We start from the raw sequence: 20215 nt of genomic DNA, 5'->3' as shown, positions 1-20215 counted from the left end.
TTCCACATTTCTGAGGACCTTAGAGTTCCTGAAGATAATTTCTTAAAGACAGAAAGTAGAATGGTGGTTGCCAGGGACTGTGGGCAGAGGGGACTCATGGTTGAATGGGTAAAGCATTTCCGTTGGGGAAGATAAAAAAAAATGTTCTGGAGATGAATGGTGGTGGTGGTTATACGACAACGTGAATGTGAGTAATGCTGTACTTGGGAATGGTTAAATAGTAAATTTTATGTTGCATATATTTTACCACTTGCACCAAAAATACCTGGTAAGAATTAAAGACCATTCCCCAGGTGCACCTCTGTCTTAGGTGCAGAATTCCACATGTCAGGAAGCCCATAGCCCTCATAGGCTCTCCAACCTCTGAACAACCCTAGTGTGGTGAGGTCAGTCCCATGAGCTCTGAGACAGTTTTCAGGTCCCCAGTGGCAATCCCTACCCACTTAGGCCTTTGTGAACAGTGCCAGTCCCTCGCACCTGCAGAACCTTCTTTGCAGAAGAATGTGGGGCTCCAAATACAGGTAAAAAGTGTGTCATTTCTTATTATATAAAGCCACATCATTAAAGGAACTCAATACGCTTACATACATCTGCCCTCTCTGAGAATCCAAGAATGAAAAGAAAGTGTAGCAGGCACTGGAACCATTGTGGGGTGGGGGAGGGAGGATCTTATATGTAGAATATATAATTATATTATAATTATATATATATATATAATTATATAATTATTATTATTTTGGTACTGGGGATTGAATCCAAGGGCCCAGGGGTGCTCTGCCACTGAGCTATATCTCCAGCCCTTTTTACTTTTTATTTTGAAGCAGGGTCATGGCTAAATTGCTGAGGATCTCACTAAGCTTGCTGAGGCTGGCCAGGAGCCTGTGATCCTCCTGCCTCAGCCTCCCAAGTCTCTGGGATTACGTGTACACCACCACACTCAGCTATTAAAGTAACTTTAATGCCCCTTCAGGCCTCAGCCCATTTCCAAAGGTGGCAGAGCTGCTCTGGGCCAGCTGAACCTCTTCTCTCATGCTTTCAAGCTACCAGGTCTCCACTCTTATTACAGAAGGCACCTTGGGTCATATATTGCAAAGGATGAGCTATTTTAAAATATTCCATTTGTATTTACTGCATGGCCCTCCATCTGGAAATACCTTTTATCTGGCAACTTTTGCAAAGTGAACTGAATCTTGAAGGAGGTTCTGGCAGGTTTATGCTGGCTTCTCTATCATTCCAATGAGTTATTTCCATCCTGACCTTCGCAAGGGTTGAGCAATCGTGATTTGATATTGGAAACAGGACTGGCATGGAATGGCAGCAAGTCTTCCAGACCCTAAGAGGCATCTTTTTAGCCCTAAAAACACCCACTTGGAGGGCATGAGTCTAGCAGATTGACGTCCACGCTCTCCCTGCGATCGAGCATTATTTCCTTGTGATGTCCTCCCCATGGTGCCCCCATGACTAGGTCAGGACCCACTGTTACAGATCCTGCTCCAAGTTCAAGTCACATTTTATAATTCTGCATTTCATAATTGCTAGATTTTTCCTGGCTCCACCAACAACTGCTAGCACCTTCTGCTCAGAATTGAAACTGTAGCTCAGTATGAGGCACACGAGAAATATTGAATAAATGAATGAATGAGTTAAACAATTAAATCCATCTTACCTGCCTGCCTCTCCACCTGTGACTTCAAAATCCAGGTTGAAAAAAAAAATCTTCTTTTCAGAAAATGATAGGAACCCTCTGGTTTAGGTAACTAGGAGAAAGGAGAAAGAGAAAAAAAGAAAAAAAAAAAAAAGACTCCTTATCTTCAGTTGGGGGAATGTTTCCACAGGTCCTTGATAAACTAGGGGAAAATGCCCTCAGGGCTTTCTGATAGGGGACAGTGTCCTTGATACAGCACTGGGTGGGGCAGGCGGAGCTTTGGCACCAGGCAAAGGGATGGATTCTAACGGTTTTCTTGCTGGTTGAAGGGGCTGCTTCCTGCCCAGCTTCCCCCCACCCACTTCTTGTTCTTCTTCATGTACCAGCCCAGCTTATAAATGTGAAGGAGTGGCCCCTTCTCCAAACGTGTTGGGGTGGCCTGTCAGGAGTTGTCCTTATCGCTACTATGTGGCCTTTCAGTTGGATCTCCGCTGGCCTGAGGACAGTTCTGTTTGTCTCTGACATCCCTTTGAGCCTCATTGATCTCTCCAAAAGTTGGAGAGAGCAGCTAGCTTTCCGTTTGATAGGAGAGGAAATTAGACCAAAGCCTTTCAGATCTTAAGTCTGCCTAAACTCAAGAATCCCAGGGCACCTACTCATTAAATTCTGGCATTCTTGCTTTTTTTGAGAATTTATTTTCAAGAGGAAGGAGGTCTTCCTGAGGTAAAATTCAATACAGAGACCACATCACCTAATGAGTGGCATTTGTTGGATTTGCGTTTTGAGTAGATCAGACAAAAGATATCAGTTATAAGTAGATATGCCTGTGGTTGCAAATAATAGCTACCTTTTATTGAGCACTTATTATGTGCTGGACAATTTTTAATGTTTTGTCTTATTTAATCCTGATAACGAGCTCCTGAGATTGGTGATAGTATTAATTCCAACTTTACAGATAACAGAAACTGAGGGAGAAGTTTAACAACATGTCCAGGGACCTCCAGCTGCACACAGGAGATCAAATTTAAACCTCAGTCTTCTGACTCTATACCTTCACCCTCTTCACTATGCCAATGTCCCCTGAATTTCCTACATTCGCATGTTAACAGTACATATTCTTAGGCCCAAGTCTACCAGATGGAAACTTTCAGGGACATCAGAAGGCCTTTTCCAGTCTAAAGCAGCCTCCCTCGACCCCAGGTACAAACACACTACTATTTTATCTTCATTGCTATACTTCTCTCTATCTAATGTTTTCTTTTTCCCATATTTTATATTTTCTTATTTATGTGTTTGCATGTTGTCCTTCTTCTCCACTAAGGAATAAGCTCTATTATTACAGAGAAAAGACATCCAAAGTTTTATCTCCTGGACATCGAACACAGGGTAGTGCTTAGTAAGTACAAAATATTCAGTCATTGAATAAATTAGTAGACTGTCCAAAGCACCGTGTGAAGAATTATGAGTGTGGACCCAGGCTCTGGGGGAAAGAGGATCAGGTAGAATACCCATGTGTCTCCTGAGGCTGTGCAGAGGCCCGTGTTGGCACTTAGGAAAGGTATTTTCCATCCTAGAGAAAGAAACTCAATCCTAAGAAAGTTAAGTTCAAGCCAGACACAGTGGCACACATCTGTAATCCCAGCAGCTCAGGAGGCTGAGGCAGGATTGTGAGTTCAAAGCCAGCCTCAGCAACTTAGCAAGGCCCTAAGCAATTTAGTGAGACCCTGTCTCTAAATAAAATATAAAAAGGTCTGAGGATGAGGCTCAGTGGTTGTGGCCCTGGATTCAATCCCTAGTACCCCCCCGCCCAAAAAAAAAAAAAAGTTCAGCTCATGATGACATGGTGAGTCAGAAGGAGAGCAGGGCAAATGCGGCCCTTTCCTTCAAGGACCTTTCTCTCTTACTTAGGAAGTCAAAATGAACGCACACATCACAGAGAACAAATGCACCTGCACAGTGAGATGCTGAGTGGGGTGAGGGGCCCTTGGAGTGGGAGCGGGCCTGGAAGGCCATCTGGAGGAGGTGGCCATGGACCTGCCCCTCAGTGAGTACACACCTGGGAGCGCCTCGTATCAGGCTCATACTATGATCTTTGCACAGTGTTTCCTTTGGTCCTTACCAACCCCAATAAAGTAAGTATCGTGACTCTCGTTCTGTGGTTGAGGAAAAACTGAGCCACACACAGGCTAAAAAACTTGCTTTGGTTCACCAAGCTGTCAGACTAAGGAGGGATGAACAGTCAGTGACTTCTAAACTGGCTCTCTTAACCAAACCAGCAGAGAGAGGTACGTTTGGCAGAAAACAGCCCAAGTAAGGGTGTGGGTGTGGGGTTAGGAGTTCGAGGTACGGTACAGGGGTAGTGACGGATAATTCTGAGACTGAGTCTGAGGTTCTTTCTCTTTTCTTTTCTCCCCCTTTGTGCGGGGTCCAGATTTGATGACATCAATCAATGTCCTTTCAGCCTGGCACAGCATAGGAGACAGCAAGGCCTAGACCAGTAACATTGGTTGCTGGGTTTATGGTGCACAGAGAGAGTAGCCTGTTCATGGGGGAAGACAGCAAGCCCAATGTTGCGTGAAATCCAGCTCCTGGAATGTGGCCTTAGCCAGGTGCACATACAAATGAGCCTGGTGACGACCTTAAGCAGCAGGCTTGCTTTGGAAAGCCCAGGAGGGGAAGTTTCAGCCACAATGGGAAAGAGGTTTACTATGCCCAAAGGAGCGGTGGGGGGAGGAGAGATTTATCACTTTGGTGGTTTCTCAGATATGTGACATATGCTGAGTCAAGGGTCTCCTAGGAAGGATGTTTGTGCTCTGGCAGGAGGCACCATGGTGAGTGGTATTCTTCGGGGTGTGATGGGCTGGGCTGTGGTCATTACCTGCAATGGCTGGATGACTCCCTGAGCCAGCATAACTCTCAAGTCAGATGCAGGCCATGAAGGCATAGGCTGACATGGGGAAGGCTGTCACAAGATGTGCAAAGGAGGAAGGGTGCTTGGAGCACATTTAGCTCTGCATGGGCCGTCGGCCAGGCATCATAACTGGGGTAAAGATAGCTGGGCAACCTGGAAGGATCTAGAAGTGCAGGCCACACCCCTTTTGTTTGCCCTGATGGCTGCTCAGGATCATGTAATACTGCTGGTCTGAATATATACCAACGAAGAGTCGTATATTCCAAACTGAGAGGGATGACACCATGAGTGCCATATTGCCCAGGTGTCCTGGCATGGAGTAGGGAAACTGTCCCAGATCCAGGCCATCAGCTGCATCAGGCTTAGCCAGGTAGTGTTAACCAGGAGACTCCTAAATCACATTTTTAGGTTTAAGGGTTCCATAATGGCATTTAGGGCTGCCCATTTACAATGACAAGGGACATCTGCATCCCACAGCTGTGAGTGGCTGTCCACATTTTGGCATCTGTGGTAGGAATAGATAGCCTCAAACGTGCTATTTTAGAATATTGCTGTTGGCGACCAGGCTCTCTTTCGTCTTCTCCAAGGTCCACATGGTGGTGGGTGTCAGGCCAGAAGCTAATACTTCTGTCCCCTGTGGGATGGTCGCTGGGTTAGCCAGCCTGAAATCCATAACTGATGGGTGTTTTAGGAGACAGTAGTCCCTGCTTTCCAGACTGGTAGAAGCGGACTGTCAAGCATTTTGCTCTTCTCTCTACAGCCAGCAGGGTTTTCATAATTTTCTCCCCTTAGTCTGGCACTAATCCTTTGCGAATGGAGCTCATGTTTTGAAAGGTTAGAGGGCCAGGCACCGTGGTGCACGCCTGTAATCCTAGTGGCTTGGGAGGCTGAAGCAGGAGGATCACGACTTCAAAGCCAGACTCAAGCAATTTAGCAAGATCCTAAGCAACTTAGCAAGGCCCTGTCTCAAAATTAAATATAAAAAGGGCTCGGTGGTTAAGCATCGCTGGGTTCAATTCCTGGTACCAAAAGGAAAAAAAAAAAAGAAGAGAAAAGAAAGTAGAGGAATGGAGGAGCAGAGGAACTTGAACTGGGAGCAGGCAGTCAGATACGGGAACCCGTCATTTGGAGTCTGGCTTCTACAGTAACTTGATGAGAGAACTGACCCCGTAATGGGCAGGTGTATGCGTCCACCCTGGCTAGGATACACAAGGTGGCCCAGGGAATCTGGGGCAAAGGCTCATCACATCAATTTGCTATCATGAGTGCAGGCAGTTTCCGCTGTCATTCTACTGGGAGTGACATATTGTGTCCAGCTCTGTTTCTCCATGGATATGCAATATGCCTGGGGTAGGAGTAGAAATAGGTGGGAAGGGAAGGTAGCAGGGTCTTGTGGGAGACCTTGAAGGCTGCCTCCAGGGGTGTGAATTTAATGAGCCATTAGTCCAGAGAAGACTTTGGGACCAGGAAGGATGTAAGTGGCATTGCACTTGAGTTGGACCAGAGTGGGGAGCAGCAGGAGGCGGTGCTACCACGCAGGAGCTTCAACATTAGTCAAAGGCTGGAGAGGGAGGTGTGGGGCAGAGGGGGTGACTGAGTGGGCAAGGGCAGGGGGGACCCTGCATGACCAACCAAGCCTTGCCCTCGGGAAACAAGGCCGGTGCAGCCAGCACAGCCCCACAGCTCCTGGGTTGAGCACTTACTCTCTGCCAGGCTTTTCCAAGCACATTAATGCATCGTCTCATTTGTTCCTCACACTAACCCTGGGAGGTACAAATGACCAGCCTTCTGCATATGTGCCAGCTGCACAGACCATTCTCCATGCCAATGCCAGGAGGCTTCTTTATAACCCATGTCACAGCATCTCACACTCCTGCGTGAAACTCCAAAACTTCCTTCCAGCCAGAGCAAAAGCTGAAGTTCCACAGGCCCTACATGTCTGACCCTGACCCTTTCTGTGTCCCCTTCTCCTACATTATGTCCTTCTGTTTCAGCCACATAGACCCACTGGTCATCCTTCAAACTATCTTTAGGGTCTTTGCTTTTTTCCTTCTCTCTGGAACATTCTTCCCCAGATGCCAGTTGCTCTTGTTGGAAAGGTCTTCCTTCGTCACCTGAATAAGATGCTCACAACTCTGGTACCTGTTCCCTGACCCCTCACTGTATCTGCCCGTGTTACTTTTCTCCCTCGTGCATATCGCCTTCTGACATACCATATGTTTATTTGCTTATTCATTCCATCTGTCTACCTCTCTCTAGCTTGTGAGCTCTATTCAGGCAAGATCAATGTGTACCTTGTTGACATCTATGTGTCCCCTGTTTCTGGAATGGTTCCTGCCACTTATTACATACCAAAAAAAAAAAAAATGCTTGCTGAATGAATAACTAAAGCAAGAGTTGTCATCCTGATATGATGGAAGGGGAAAACCAGGCAGGACAGCTTGTGGTTGCCAAAGCCAAGTTCAAGCTCAGAAATTCTGGCCACTGAGTCTGAACTCTTATCCATTATGGCAGAGTACTCTCAAAGAACTTCAGACTTTTGTAAATGAGACAAGAGGTGGTTAATCAACATAAATGGGAAAAATTGGATGGGTTTGGATGATGATAGAGGACAGATGACAAATTCACAAGGGACTCTGCTCCTCTGATTCTGGCTGAACATCAGAGTCCAGGGATAGCCATTTGAGCACTTCCTGTGTGCCAGGTGCTATACTGGACACTAAGGATTTAAGAATAAATAAGATTGGCCCCCACCCTTGAGGACCATGACATCTTATGCTTAGATGGTGAAGTGTCAAAGACACACTCATGAATTCATGGTGCAGCAGCTAAACACTGCCAGCCAGGAGACGGGCTCAGAGCCAGACCCTGCAGGCCAGGCACTGGCAGGGTAAAGCATTGAACTTTCTGCATTTATTCAACAGAACAGGTGTATTGTGCCAAAGTAGGGACATGAGAGATAGAGAAGTAGGTCAGATAACGGACTATACTCAGGAGCTCACCAAAGTGAGGTGCAGACAAATATAATCATGTGCCACCTCACGATGTTTCAGTCAACAATGGACCACATGTACAACCGGGGTCCCATAAGATCATAACAGAAGTGAAAAATTCTTATAGCCTGCAATGTGTTCACATTTTAAGCTGTTTTATTACTAATGAGTCCAAAAGTTTAAAATTTTTCAAATTTATAATGTAAAAATATTACAGTAAATTACGGTTACGTTATATAAGAAAGAAATATTTAAGTAAAATCATAGCCTAAGTGTACGTACAGTGTTAATAACATCTACAGGGGCTGGGGTTGTGGCTCATTGGTTGAGTGCTCGCCTAGCAAGTGCAAGGCCCTGGGTTCGATCCTCAGCACCACATAAAAATAAGTGAGTAGAATAAAAGTATTGTGTCAACTTAAAAAAAATAAAATAACATCTACAGCAGTGCAGTCGAGGCCTGGGCCTTCCTGCTCACTTACCACTCACTCACTGACTCGCCCAGGGCAACTTCCAGCCCAGCAGGCGTCCCTCACAGCAAGTGCCCTGTATGATGGCATCATTTTTTTTATCTTTGACGCCATATTCTTACTCTAAGTTTCCTGTGTTTAGATACACAAACACTTCCCATTGCAATACAGTCGCCTACAGAATTCAGTACAGTGACGTGCTGCACAGGTTTGTGACAGGCTACCGCTGGCCCACGTGTGTAGCAGGCTGCACCACAGGCTTGGGTAAGTGCTGTCCACACAGTGATGTCCACACAGTGATGTCCACACAATGACGGAACCACCTGAGGATGGCATTTATCAGAAACTATCCCTGTCTAAGTGATGCTTGGCTGAACTTTCATTTATTCCTTCATTTGCCAGCTAGGAAATGAGCGCTCATCTTGTGCCAAACACTCCCAGGCTCTGGGTATAAAACGATGATGGATAAAGTAGATACCGTCCCTAATGCAAGGAATTTACAACCTAGGGGCAAATCATTACAATAAGTGATATTATTATTATTATTATTATTATTATTCCCATTCTTCACAACAAGATAACTAGCAAGGACAAAGGGCCAGCCACTGTTCAGGCCCTTGCATGATTTCTTTCATTTATTCCTCACAAGGGCTATGGGTAGCTCTACACTATGTCACAGATTAGGAAACAGAAGCTGCCGTCTCCCTGAAATCCAAAATGGTTTTCCAGGAGCACAAAAGAGAGCTTCACTCATTTAACCAGATAAAATCAGGAAGGCTTCATTGAAAATTCAACTTTCCAGGTGATGCCTAAGGCGGACAAGTTTGTCTAAGCAGAAACATCAGAGCAAAAACCTGAAATATGGAGAAATATGGAAGTATGATATCTTTTTCAAATGGGAATTATAAGATGTCAGCAAGATATGTCAAACCTAGCACCGTGCCTGGCACAAGGTACAGCTCCCAAATATGTGTTCCCCTCCACTGGTCCTCTGGAGTGGCTGCACTTTTTTTTTTTTTTTTAATATTTTTTAGTTGTCAATGGACCTTTATTTATTTATTTATTTATATGCAGTGCTGAGACTCAAACCCAGTGCCTCACACATGCTAGGCAAGCACTCTACCACTGAGCCACAACCCCAGCCCCTGGCTGAACCTCCCTCACAGTGTGTGTGTACACATACACACACACACACACACACAGACACTGTTTCTAGGGAGATCATGGTAAATACCAGCTTCTCTTTTGGATCCAAATAATTGAGTGGTCTCCCTTTGTGGTTGGTATGGAGGAACAAATTAGATGGGTAAATTAGCAGTTCCTAAAGACATTAGCAACTGCCAGCTAGCACAGCGAGCACCCGACACTCGGTGGGCCTCTCCGATCTCAGCCTGTGCTCTTCCTCCCTCTACGAGAGAAGCCGGAGCATCCAGAACACCATGGGGAAGGCTTAAAGGCTTGTGCCCTCTTCAGAATCTTTTTATTTTTAAAGGCAATTTTAATTACCACTTCTTCTGGCTCCTTGAAGAAGAAACGTGCTCCCTTGCAATCCCCCATGAGCTAGAGAATGCATGAAGCCTGCTCCCCAGCAGAGGATGCAAGCCCGGTGGGTCTGCCATCAGATGGAGGCTGTCTGCCCCCACGGACACCTTCTGGGCTAATTGCCCTGCTTTGCACCTGTTCCTTCTCGGGAGGCACTGGCACCTCAGCACCTGGTGCCAGAGCCACCTCTTCTCTTTGCCAGGACCCCCGCAGGCACCTGTGGACAGGAAGGTCCACTCTACAGCCCTGGGGAGGGGCATTTCGTTCTCATTTCTTGAGGTCAGGTGCTGTTCTTTGAGGGTGTTGCAGACCCAGAGTTTGGAGGGCTGGCCTATGGGGTGGGGGGTGAGCTTGTCCATCGGATAAGCTTGCACTGGGCTTTCTTGTGCCCGAAGCATGCTGTGCGGGAATCCCTAAGCCATTGGGGAGATCCGCTGCTGTGCCAGACGGCAAGCTCCGCATGGCCCAAATCTAACTCAGTTCTTCCTTCTCTGGCTCAGAGCGTGAAGGACACTCATGATCCTCAGCTCTGAATGGGCTCCAGGGCATCCTGCAGTTCTCAGGAAACCATCTTTGACTCTGCTCCCATGTTGCTCCCTGTCCCTCCTCTGGACATCTTCCCTGCACCCCCAGCCAATGTTTACTTTTCCCTCTTGCTCAATGTACCACTCTATTTCGGTAGAGAGGAGCCACAGGCTCTTACCAGAAAGTTCAGACACTCACACAGGCCTAGATTGGAATCTTGGTTCAGCCCCTTACTAGCGCGACAAACTTAGATGAGATACACAGTCTCTGGAAACCTCAGCACCCTCACTTGTAAAATAGGGACAACGATACCCACTTTGCAAGGTTGTCAAGTGGCTTAAACAAGATAACAGCAGGAGAGTTTGCACAAGGGCTATGTTATGTAATACATGCCACATTGTCTTACCCAGTAATAATTTCAGTTTATGGATTTGATCATCTCTTAAGTAGATATTAAATTCTTTTACCTTGACACTTCTTTTGACACCCTTAGGGCTGGAAGCAGTGCAAGAAGTCACTTATAAGTAGTTGCTTCTTTATTAGCTGAATAAAAGGAGACTCCAGGCTTGCTTTTTATTTATTTATTTATTTATTTTTTTGCCTTCATCACAAAACTCTTATCAGCTGTTCTCTGGGGTCTGCCTCCTTGATCCTAGACTCTGTGGCTGCTGCAGACATTCCTTTCCTTATGTGCCCCCCAAATCCCCCTGCCCTGCACTGTGAACTCTCTGGGTCCTGAAATCCCAGTTTGCATGTGCTCCTTGCCATTCTCCGAAATGATGGGCCTTAGCTTCCTCCCTTGCTTACATTGTCTGACTGCTGGGCCAGGTCCTATCCTAGGGTGACAGCTCACCCAGCCTCACCCCCAAGTCTCTTCCAAGCATTAGGTGCTCACTCGGATCCAAAGATAACTTTTATAGTCGATCTCTGATGGCACCTCCTACTTTCCAATTAGGAGCCTGTCAACCCCTGGGCCATCACTCTTCCTGCAGCGGCTGACAAGAGAGGCGACCGCTGAGACTGCGCTGAGAGAGTTGAGCAAAATTATTTCCATGGTGGTGATGGCATTGAGCACGAGAGTTGGAATCTCTAGTCCAGATTCCTCCTTCTCCAAGGAGGTACCTTATTCCTCTTTAAATCTGCAGCACAAACGTAGCACCTGGCACGCAGTAGGTACCTGATCAATGAACGTACAGAACTTGGAAAGGACAAAGACACATTGTTAGCCAGGGGATCTCCTTTCCCAGTGCTTTCGGAGAAATATTACATATTTCTTTTTCTTGTATAAGTAAATAAGAACGTTATCTCAGAAGTGATCTTTCACCAACTTTCCTTTCCTTGACTTCTGTAGCTAAAAATAAACTTACATCAGAAAAGAGACAGAGCTGACCCCTTTGTCCTCCCACTTCCATCCCTTCTGCATCCTCAGGTCATGGTGAGGCTCGCTAACATTCAGGGCCATTTTCAGAAACTAGAGCTGTGAAGGAAGTATGACACAATCCAACATTCTCTTATCTGGCAGTGTGGTCTGGTGGTTTGCACGGGGGCTCTGCAAGTCGGAAGTCTGGCTTTCTATTTCTGGGGCTGAAGGGAAACCGGGTAACAACAGTCTTTGCAGATCCACTCACTTGCTTTCTCTTTCTCGGGGTCCGTGTCATGAACGTGCATTGGATGGGCTTACAGGTTAGTCATTCAGGCAAGACAGGAAAGGCACCACCCTGCTCACCCTGCGCAAACCTTGGGTGGGGGGGGAAGCCTAGTGGTAATGGATGAAAGATAATGCAAAGAAATAGAAATTGAGGATGCTGAGCAAGAGGGTTTGAGGGTCTGACTGCTAGATTCCCTCCAACACTACCATTTCTCCTCCTACTACTAGTGACTCTGAAATCATGGGTGGCTCTCGGAGGTGGAGCTCCGGCTGGTTAAGGGGTATCCTGAGTTCCTGGCAAAGGTGGTAGGGAGGGAGCTAACCTAGTTTTGCCCCCGAGGAAGTAAAGGCAGAAGCAAGGAAACGAACAAGTTCTTTGATCTGAAGTAGAAAAAGGTGGGGGGGGAAAAGGGAGCAAAACCAAGAGTGGCCACAAATTTAATGGCATCAAAAAGGGACAAAAAGGAGAGGAGAACATGAAGATCAGATCCTCTGAAGGCCGACAACTGTAATGACACACTTTCTTTATTGCTGGACCTAGGGCAGTTTATACAGTGGCTTCAGAGAGGCCTCCAGAGAGGTTATCTGCGTCAAACCAGCCTGGCAGAGATAGAAACAGAAACCTCCGAGGAATTCGATCGCACCCCAGACTCCAAAGTAGGTAGAGCTTTGAATAGCCTTGAAATCAATAGAAAACTTTCAGCATTTAATCGATCGAATTATTGCACTATAACTACTTGAGATCTTGGGCTTTAACTAGAAAGAACAGGACCAGATGGGGAAAAATAGTCATTTCAACATGCCATTTCCTTCCTCATTTTTACCCCCCAGATCTTGAGGTCTCAATTCCTGCTACTGTAGTTGTTGTTTTAACAACCAGAAAGCTGAGAGACCTTTTTGAGGCTATCTTGAGAGAAAGATCCTGCAGAAGTTTCAAGCTAAGACTTGGGCGGGGTGATCCGTGGCATTTGCTGTGGGCTAACTATTAATTGGGGTCCGGAGCATTTTCCTCTCCTGTGTTTCCAGGTTAACTGCAATATGCAGCAAGCAGAATGGCAGACTCCTGTGGGAAAATTGTGTTGTGGCATCCCAGGATTCGTATCTCAGCAAAGGCTAGCTGGCTCGGTACAATCTGGGGTGCTTGGAAGAAAAAGCAATTTTCTCTGGAAGAGGTGATACCCAGAGAAGGACTCTTGCTTTGTAATCAGAAAAACCTGGATTTGAATTCCATCTCAGCCACTTACTCTCTCTATCTCTACTTTTTTTTATATATCAATAAATGGAGATGGTTAAACTCTCTGCTAAGAGAATTTAGTAAGCTAATACAATATATATAATTAGTATAATTTCTCATATGTCGTCAGCTGTGAGGTACTGTCCCTCTGTCCCAAGTGTTCTGAGACTAATTTCTTTTTAATTTTTATTTATTTGCTATGCTGGTCTCACTATGCCGCCCAAGCTAGTCTTGAACTCCTGGGTTCAAAAACTAATTTTCAAATACTAAAAAAAGTTGCCACTGGACTCCCAGCTTGTGGACATTCATGGAGAGAAGAATTAACTGTTGGCTCTCGAAGTGGCTGAGCCGATTTCAGGATAGTGACTGTGCCCCGTGATGTCCTCCTATTAAATAGAGCCCAGCGGTGTTAAGCAAGGACCCCATGCTGCACTTCCAGACAGCAGGCAAGAGCTTGCCTCCTTTTCTTTCCAGTGTGTTTCCATCTTTATTGACAGACTAGGTAGCTTTAGCTGGGTCTAGACAAGTCTGAACTACGCTAGATGCCCGCAGGGCACCCTCTACACCCCAGCAACTAATTACTGCAGGATCGAGGGACTTTTCAGAGGACAACTTGTCCTAAGGAAAAGCAAAGTTGAAGGGGGCATTTGTCTCATTTGAGGACAACAAGTAAGAACAGAGGGAGGGCAGAAATGTTTCTGAGAACAGCTCTGGGGCCCCCGTGGAGTCCTAGAGCAAGTAGCTATAATAAGAGGGAGTGAAAATTGAATCAAAGGCTTTTCACTGAAATGTCCAGGGAACAGCAAGGCCCGGGCATCGGGGCTGGCTGTTGGACTGTGAACAAAGATGATGACACTAGTGGCTTCAGAAGATGGTGCCCCTGAGGGTCAGGTTCAGTTGCTGTGGTTTTGGGCAACAGCACCCAATTCTAAGGTCATCACTAATTCACTAACAAGTTCATTCATTTTTTCAACACATTTTTCGACTACCTGTTATGTGTCCGGTTGGACATCAGTGCTTTTGGGGAAGAAATAATTGTCCTTGATACATGTGAGTTTCCACGAAGCATTCCTGGGGATTTTTTCTCCAAACCCATGGGAGGAGGGGGAGGATGTGATGTGGGGTCTGGAGCCCCCCCCCCCCCCAAGACCAGGAGCCAGGGAACAGTGAACTCCGGCCTGGTTACTATCTCTGCCAGACTATTGTTATCTGCTGGCTTGTGTGGTTTAGGGCTGACCCGTGTTGCTCGTCTGTAAAATGAATTGGCTCCATTATGTTGACTCCTAAGATCTATGTTTTATTTAAACTTCTACAGATTGGAACTCCAAGTCCTTATAATAAGCAATAATGAATTATGAACCAGGCATTTTAAAAAGCAGCTGATATTACCTTGTGGTCCTGCTCTGGATTATCAGCTTCTGGAATGGTCCACATCCCTCACTCCTAGCTTTTAACCCTCTTTGTGGTGGGATCAAGTGCTTCCTCCATTCAGCCTCTTGCTGCCATTCGGATTCACAGGCTCAGAAATAACAGCTAATCTGGATTTCAAAGCAAATTCTTTTAGTCTTTAAGTATTGGCAAATAATTTAAAAATCTTTCAAATTATTTAAGCATCCTTCCCCTACTAAAGACTGCCCATCCAATCAAATCCTGCTCACCCTCCCAGGTCTAAATCAAACAACAACCCCCTACATTCTCTAGGGGGACACCGTTTGCTTCAAGAGTCCTCAGAGATGCACATTGACCTGTCATACCACTTTTAGCACCAATTTGAGCCGGGTATTGCTGCCTTGCCTCTCCTGCTCAGGTGTGAGAGAGCAGGGAGCTGTTTTGCTCATCTCTATATCTCTAGGACCTGTGTAAGAAAACTGCATCTCTGCATCTCTCAATACCGTCATTGAGCAGGGCCCTTGTGTAACAGTATTTCAATTCTATTAATTGCTTCTAATAATTTAATTTTTAATCATTTAATATTTTTCATTATAATGCCTTGGATACAGTGTGCCTGGTGCCCTTCTGAGTCCTGCTAGGTGGGTGCTGTTTTCTCCAACAGAAGTCCAGGGATGGGCAGTCAACTGCTGTGGCTGAGCTAGTATATGGCAGAGTGACTTGGACAGAGATCCTTGTGACTCTGGAGCCCAGATGCTGATTGCCTCTCCCTTGAGGGAGTGGACAGTAGGGATGGTGCCATGGCCCTGTTTGCTTACTCTGGGCAGGACAAGGTGCACAGTTAGGCAGTGGGTTCTGAGCAGCTGTCCCTTGGGCACATGGGCAGACTCCCAGGGGTAGGTCAAGGCTGGAGAGAGGGCGTGTCCCTGGGAGGCTTCTGCAGACTTCACCTCCAGCTGGTGGCCCTTCACTTCTTATAACTGCACTGCAGAAAGGCCCCTTTGCCTCTCTGGCTGGGGACACATTTCCCCAGATTCCCCCTTTACCTGGGTTTCAGATCACATGCTCATCTCTGTCCACAGAGGCACCATTTCCACAGTAGGGCTAGGAGAGTTTGTCTTTTTTATGATGACATTAAAAAAAAAGTCTTTTTCCTTCCCACAAGGAGCTTTTAGCTCGAATGTCGTAACTAACGCTAGATGTCTTGTTACAAAGCTCTTCCTGCCTGGGGAGAAATATTTTGCACTCAAAACTCATTAAAATGAGTGGGGAAAACTGGGGGAAAGCAAAGCCTCAGTTATTGAGCACAGCCTGTCCACCTGTACCCCTGCCGCACAGGGTTCTGGGGGCAGTACTGATGGGCCACAGCAGTGGCTGTCAAAGGGCAGGCCTCTGACCTCCCACCATGGTTGCCTGGTCTGTCTCTTTTTCTGCCCTTGTCCTCCTTCCTCTTCAAATTCTCATTTTCTTATTTCCCATTTTCTCTCACCTCCTCACAGGCCTTAAATCTCTCAGGCATTGCATGGCCCCGCTGGGGGTACTCAGCCCAGAAAATATTTTGATGTGGTTTCCGAGCTCCAGCTGACCACGTCAGAGGCCCCCTCCCAACAGCAAGTGACTTCTTTATTAAAGGCTGTGAGGTCCAGATTCTAGAGTAAGCTCAAAAGGTCAGAATCGGGAACCAACACCTGAACTTAAAAAGGGAAAGGCCCACATTTAAAGAGCCAGGTTGACCCAGAGAGATCACCTTTCTCTCCAGTCCTGCCCTGCCCAGTTTCAGGCCTCCTACATTAGTTATTCTAACCTTGGCATCCTGATTCTGAGCCCCTATGTTCCTGGACTGACTCTGTCCCAGTTTGTGACATTGGTTAAAACTAATCTTTAGGTTAAGACCGGCCTGAAACCAGTTGCCAACTCCAGGAGGTGCCTCTGCTTTGGTTTGGGATTTTCCATCTGGGATGTCTTGGCTGTTAAAACCCTTTATATGACATAAACTTCTGCTCCTAAAGTTTTAGGAGCACTATAATGGGGAGGTTAAGATTGAACCCACTTCTGGTGGTGCATGCCTGTAATCCCAGCAGCTCCAGAAGCTGAGGCAGGAGGATTACAAGTCCAAAGCCAACCTCAGCAATTCAGCGAGACCCTAAGTAACTCAGCAAGACCTTGTGTATAAATAAAATATTAAAAAGATCAGGGGATGTGGCTGACTGGTTAAGCACCACTGGGTTCAATCCCTGGTTAAAAAAAAAAAAAAAAAGATTAAACCCAGGTGAATTCTACCACCGAGCTACATACCCAACCCTTTTTTATTTTTTCTTTTGAGACAGGGTCTCACTGAATTGCCCAGACTGGCCTCAAACTTGTAATCCTCCTGCCTCAACCTCCCAAGTAGCTGGAATTACAGGTGTGTGCCACCATGCCCAAAATAATATCAGCTGTTATCATTATTTTTAGAGACATTTTTATTACTTTCTAAATAAGAAACAAATTTTTTCCTTTTTCCTGAGACCTGAAAGTTTTTAAAAGATGCTTTTCATGGAAAACCTACCACTGAAGGATTCTGAATTTCCCTGAGATGGATGGGTCTTACCCATGTAGGTGGCATTAGAGAGAAATAGTTCATGGCTGCCTCTCTGGGCCTCTGGGAAGCCCACAGTTCTGCTTGCTTCCACCTGGCTCAGGTGTTTTCTGCACCAAAAAGGTACAGCACAGTGCTATCACCTGAACTAAGCACCTGCTTACTTCTGGTACTCGCTGTGATTTGCCTCCATCCTTCCCTTTCTGGTCCTTGAGAGTCCCTGGGGAGCCAACCCTTCCCCCTACCCTCAGTCCCTGTTCTCTGGATGGTGTTCCCACAATCCCACAGAGATGGCCATGTGACCATGTCTGGCCAATCACAGCCTTGTGTCTCCCTGGTTCCTGGAATCAGTTCAGAGAAGAACAGTCACCTCAGGTAGCTGATGTGGCTGCAGACATCTTGTCACCAAGTGGTGCTAAGATTGAAGGATGAAAAAGAACAGAGTCAAGAGGAGAGGCAGGGTTGGAGGGGAAGGGAGGGGGCATGGGTTTATCAATGATGGTGGAATGTGATGATCACTGTTATCCAAAGTACAGGTATGAAGACACGAATTGGTGTGGATATACTATGTGTACAACCAGAGATATGAAAAATTGTGCTCTATATGTGTAGTAAGAATTGTAATGGGGCTGGGGATGTGGCTCAAGCGGTAGCGTGCTCGCCTGGCATGCGTGCGGCCCGGGTTCGATCCTCAGCACCACATACAAAGATGTTGTGTCCACCGAAAACTAAAAAATAAATATTAAAAAAAATTCTCTCTCTCTCTAAAAAAAATTAAAAAAAAGAATTGTAATGCATTCTGCTGTCATATATATATATATATGTATATATATATATATATATATATATATATATGTATATGTATATATATATATATATATATATATAGAGAGAGAGAGAGAGAGAGAGAGAGGAGAGAGAGAGAGAGAGAGAGAGAGAGAGAGAGAGAGAGGAGAAGTAGAGGAAGATCAGGTCCCTGGAGCCAGTGTTGTATATTGATAAATTCCCTATTAGCTTTATGAGCTTGGTTTGAGTTTTCTGTGACTCTTTTAACCAAAAACATCCCAATGAAGGTTTAAGCAGTGGAAGAGAGTCTATTTCCAGACCTCATTTACTCATTAATCGAGAGCAAGTTCCTGGGGTACTATGAGGCCATGATACCATGGGTCCAGGTTCTCGGTGGGTACTCTGGCAAGGCTGTGTTTGCAGAGCAGTGACCAGGGATACAGAAAAACGTGGTCTTCCTGATGTCTTTTATCCTTATATTCTGCTCTAATATTTCCTTCTCCTATCGAAGGAGTTCACGGGACTACCACCATTTTGGAGGACATGGTGAACAATTACACTTTACTTTCAAAAAGTATCTTTCATCTTCCTCTCTCTCTTGGCCTGGAAGAATCCCGATGGAGAAAGTGTCCATATGATCCTACTGGGAGAAGGCAAGCCCCCGGGGCCAGGCATAATGAGCACTCCAGCTCCTTTGAGCTTGTTCATCTATGACAAATAGAAGTAGTCACAGCTGTTAAGTAGGTGATTATTCCTCATCTCTTCCTTCCTACCCGCATAAAATTGAAGACCTAGTTGTTATATATAGTTAAATTAGTATAACTAGTGAAACAACAAACTCAACATGTATAATGACTCAGCATAATTGAAGCGTCCCTCTTGTCCCCATAAAGGTACTTACTGAGTTGCCCGCAGTTGGCAGGGTGGGCTTCTTCTGCACCGTGGCTCAGATCCAAGATGATGGAGGCTCTGCCATCTTCAGTGTTGGGGTCCCCTCCTTTCCAGTCAGTTGAGTGGGGAAAGGAGCCCCAAGGGGAGCATTGTGGGGGCCAAACTTCAAGATGATGCATGTGACTTTCAATCTCATTCCATTGGATTCAGGTGGTGAATTCAGAATTGGATTGAGAATTCAGATAGTGGCCATAGCTGAATGGACAGCGCCTTGTGTGCCCAGGAAGAAGAGAAAAACATGGATTTGGCGATTAACTAGGAGTCTCTTCTATGCCAGATGGTGTTTCTTTTCTGAATCTGACTGGCACTTTGAGCTTGCGATTTCCTTTTCGTTTTTTTTTTTTTTCTTGAAGAATGCTAGCTAGATTGGGGTGATAAGGCCCACCCTACAGAAGCCAATTATTTCCTTTTTGTGCATTCAGGTAGATACTCAATACAGATTGGTTGAATGGATAAGTAAATCCAAAAAGATAAAAAGAAATGGAGCTTGTTAAATGGAATATATTGTTTATCAGATTGAGCAGTTTCAGTTGTAAATAACAACTAGAAATCTACCTTTCTTTGAATTTTCTATAACCAGTTATCTTCTTTCATCATCTTAGTTTGTTTTTTTCCTTTGGGGGGGGGGGGCACTATGCCACTAAATTACATCCCCAGTCTTTTTTAATTTTTTGTTTGTTTAAATTTCGAGACTGGGTCTTGCTAAATTGCAGAGGCTGGCCTTGAACTTGGTATCCTCCTGCCTCAGCCTCTCAAGTCACTGGGATTACAGGTATGTACCACCACACCAACATCATCTTAGTTTTATAGATACATAAATATTATAGAAAAAGTTAAAAGTTGTAGAAACAGATACAGATGCTCTTTCCCATTAAACTCATCTATTACCAAGTACCTCTGCACTGGGGCATTCCTTTGTGTGTCTAAGGAAACAGTGCCCTTTATCTCTTATCTATGCCTCCAGCATAAAAGAGCCCTGAGCACTTATTAGAGTCTCCTGTAAGGCTGCTCAGGCTAGAATATTGACAATCACATGACCCCGCTGTACCACTCCTCAGTATTTACCCACAAGAATTAAGCCCGCATACTGTATTGATACATGCATACCCATGTTTATCGCAGCTCAATTCACAATAGCCAAGTTATAGGACCAGCCTAGGTGTCCATCACTAGATGAATGGATAAAGAAAATATGGTATAGACACACAAGGGAGTTTTATTCAGCCATAAAGAAGAATGAAATTATGTCCTTTGCAGGAAAATGGATGGAACTGAGGAACATAATTTTGAGTGTAATAACTCAGACTCAGAAAAGTATTCTGCCTTTTCTCATATGTGGAAACTAGAAGAAAAAAATGGTGAAAAATAGAAGCCATGAAATTAGAAGGGAGAACATCAGGGTAGAAGATGGGGATGAGATGGGGGCAGGGAAGGGTGGCTGAGGTAAGGGAGAGTAAAATTGATGAAATTCTGATTTTTTTATATATATATTTCTATGTGCCACAATGAAGCCCATCATTCTGCATATGCACCAATAAAAAAAAAT

The 20215-nt window shown here is 45.4% G+C and overlaps 1 protein-coding gene across 5 annotated transcripts in view; it reads right to left on the bottom strand.

Annotated features, from left to right (window-relative positions):
* Positions 1-1666: 1666 nt before the first annotated feature.
* Positions 1667-20215, bottom strand: part of LOC139706869 (endogenous retrovirus group K member 7 Gag polyprotein-like) — a 150894-nt gene continuing 132345 nt past the window's right edge. For 2 of the 5 annotated variants that reach the window (XR_011708540.1, XR_011708544.1), the window contains 2 exons: positions 18620-18879; positions 14255-14503 (listed from right to left, as the gene is read on the bottom strand). The gene's annotated coding sequence lies outside the window, so the exon portion shown is untranslated. Of the gene's footprint in view, positions 1758-14254; positions 14504-17912; positions 18427-18619; positions 18880-20215 lie in introns of those variants that run through there. The other 3 variants (XR_011708541.1, XR_011708542.1, XR_011708543.1) reach the window with 3 other exon arrangements.

The sequence above is a fragment of the Marmota flaviventris genome, chromosome 9, assembly GCF_047511675.1.
Source record: "Marmota flaviventris isolate mMarFla1 chromosome 9, mMarFla1.hap1, whole genome shotgun sequence".
NCBI classification, from domain to species: Eukaryota; Metazoa; Chordata; class Mammalia; order Rodentia; family Sciuridae; genus Marmota; species Marmota flaviventris.
This window is presented reverse-complemented; position numbering and strand designations above follow the sequence as displayed.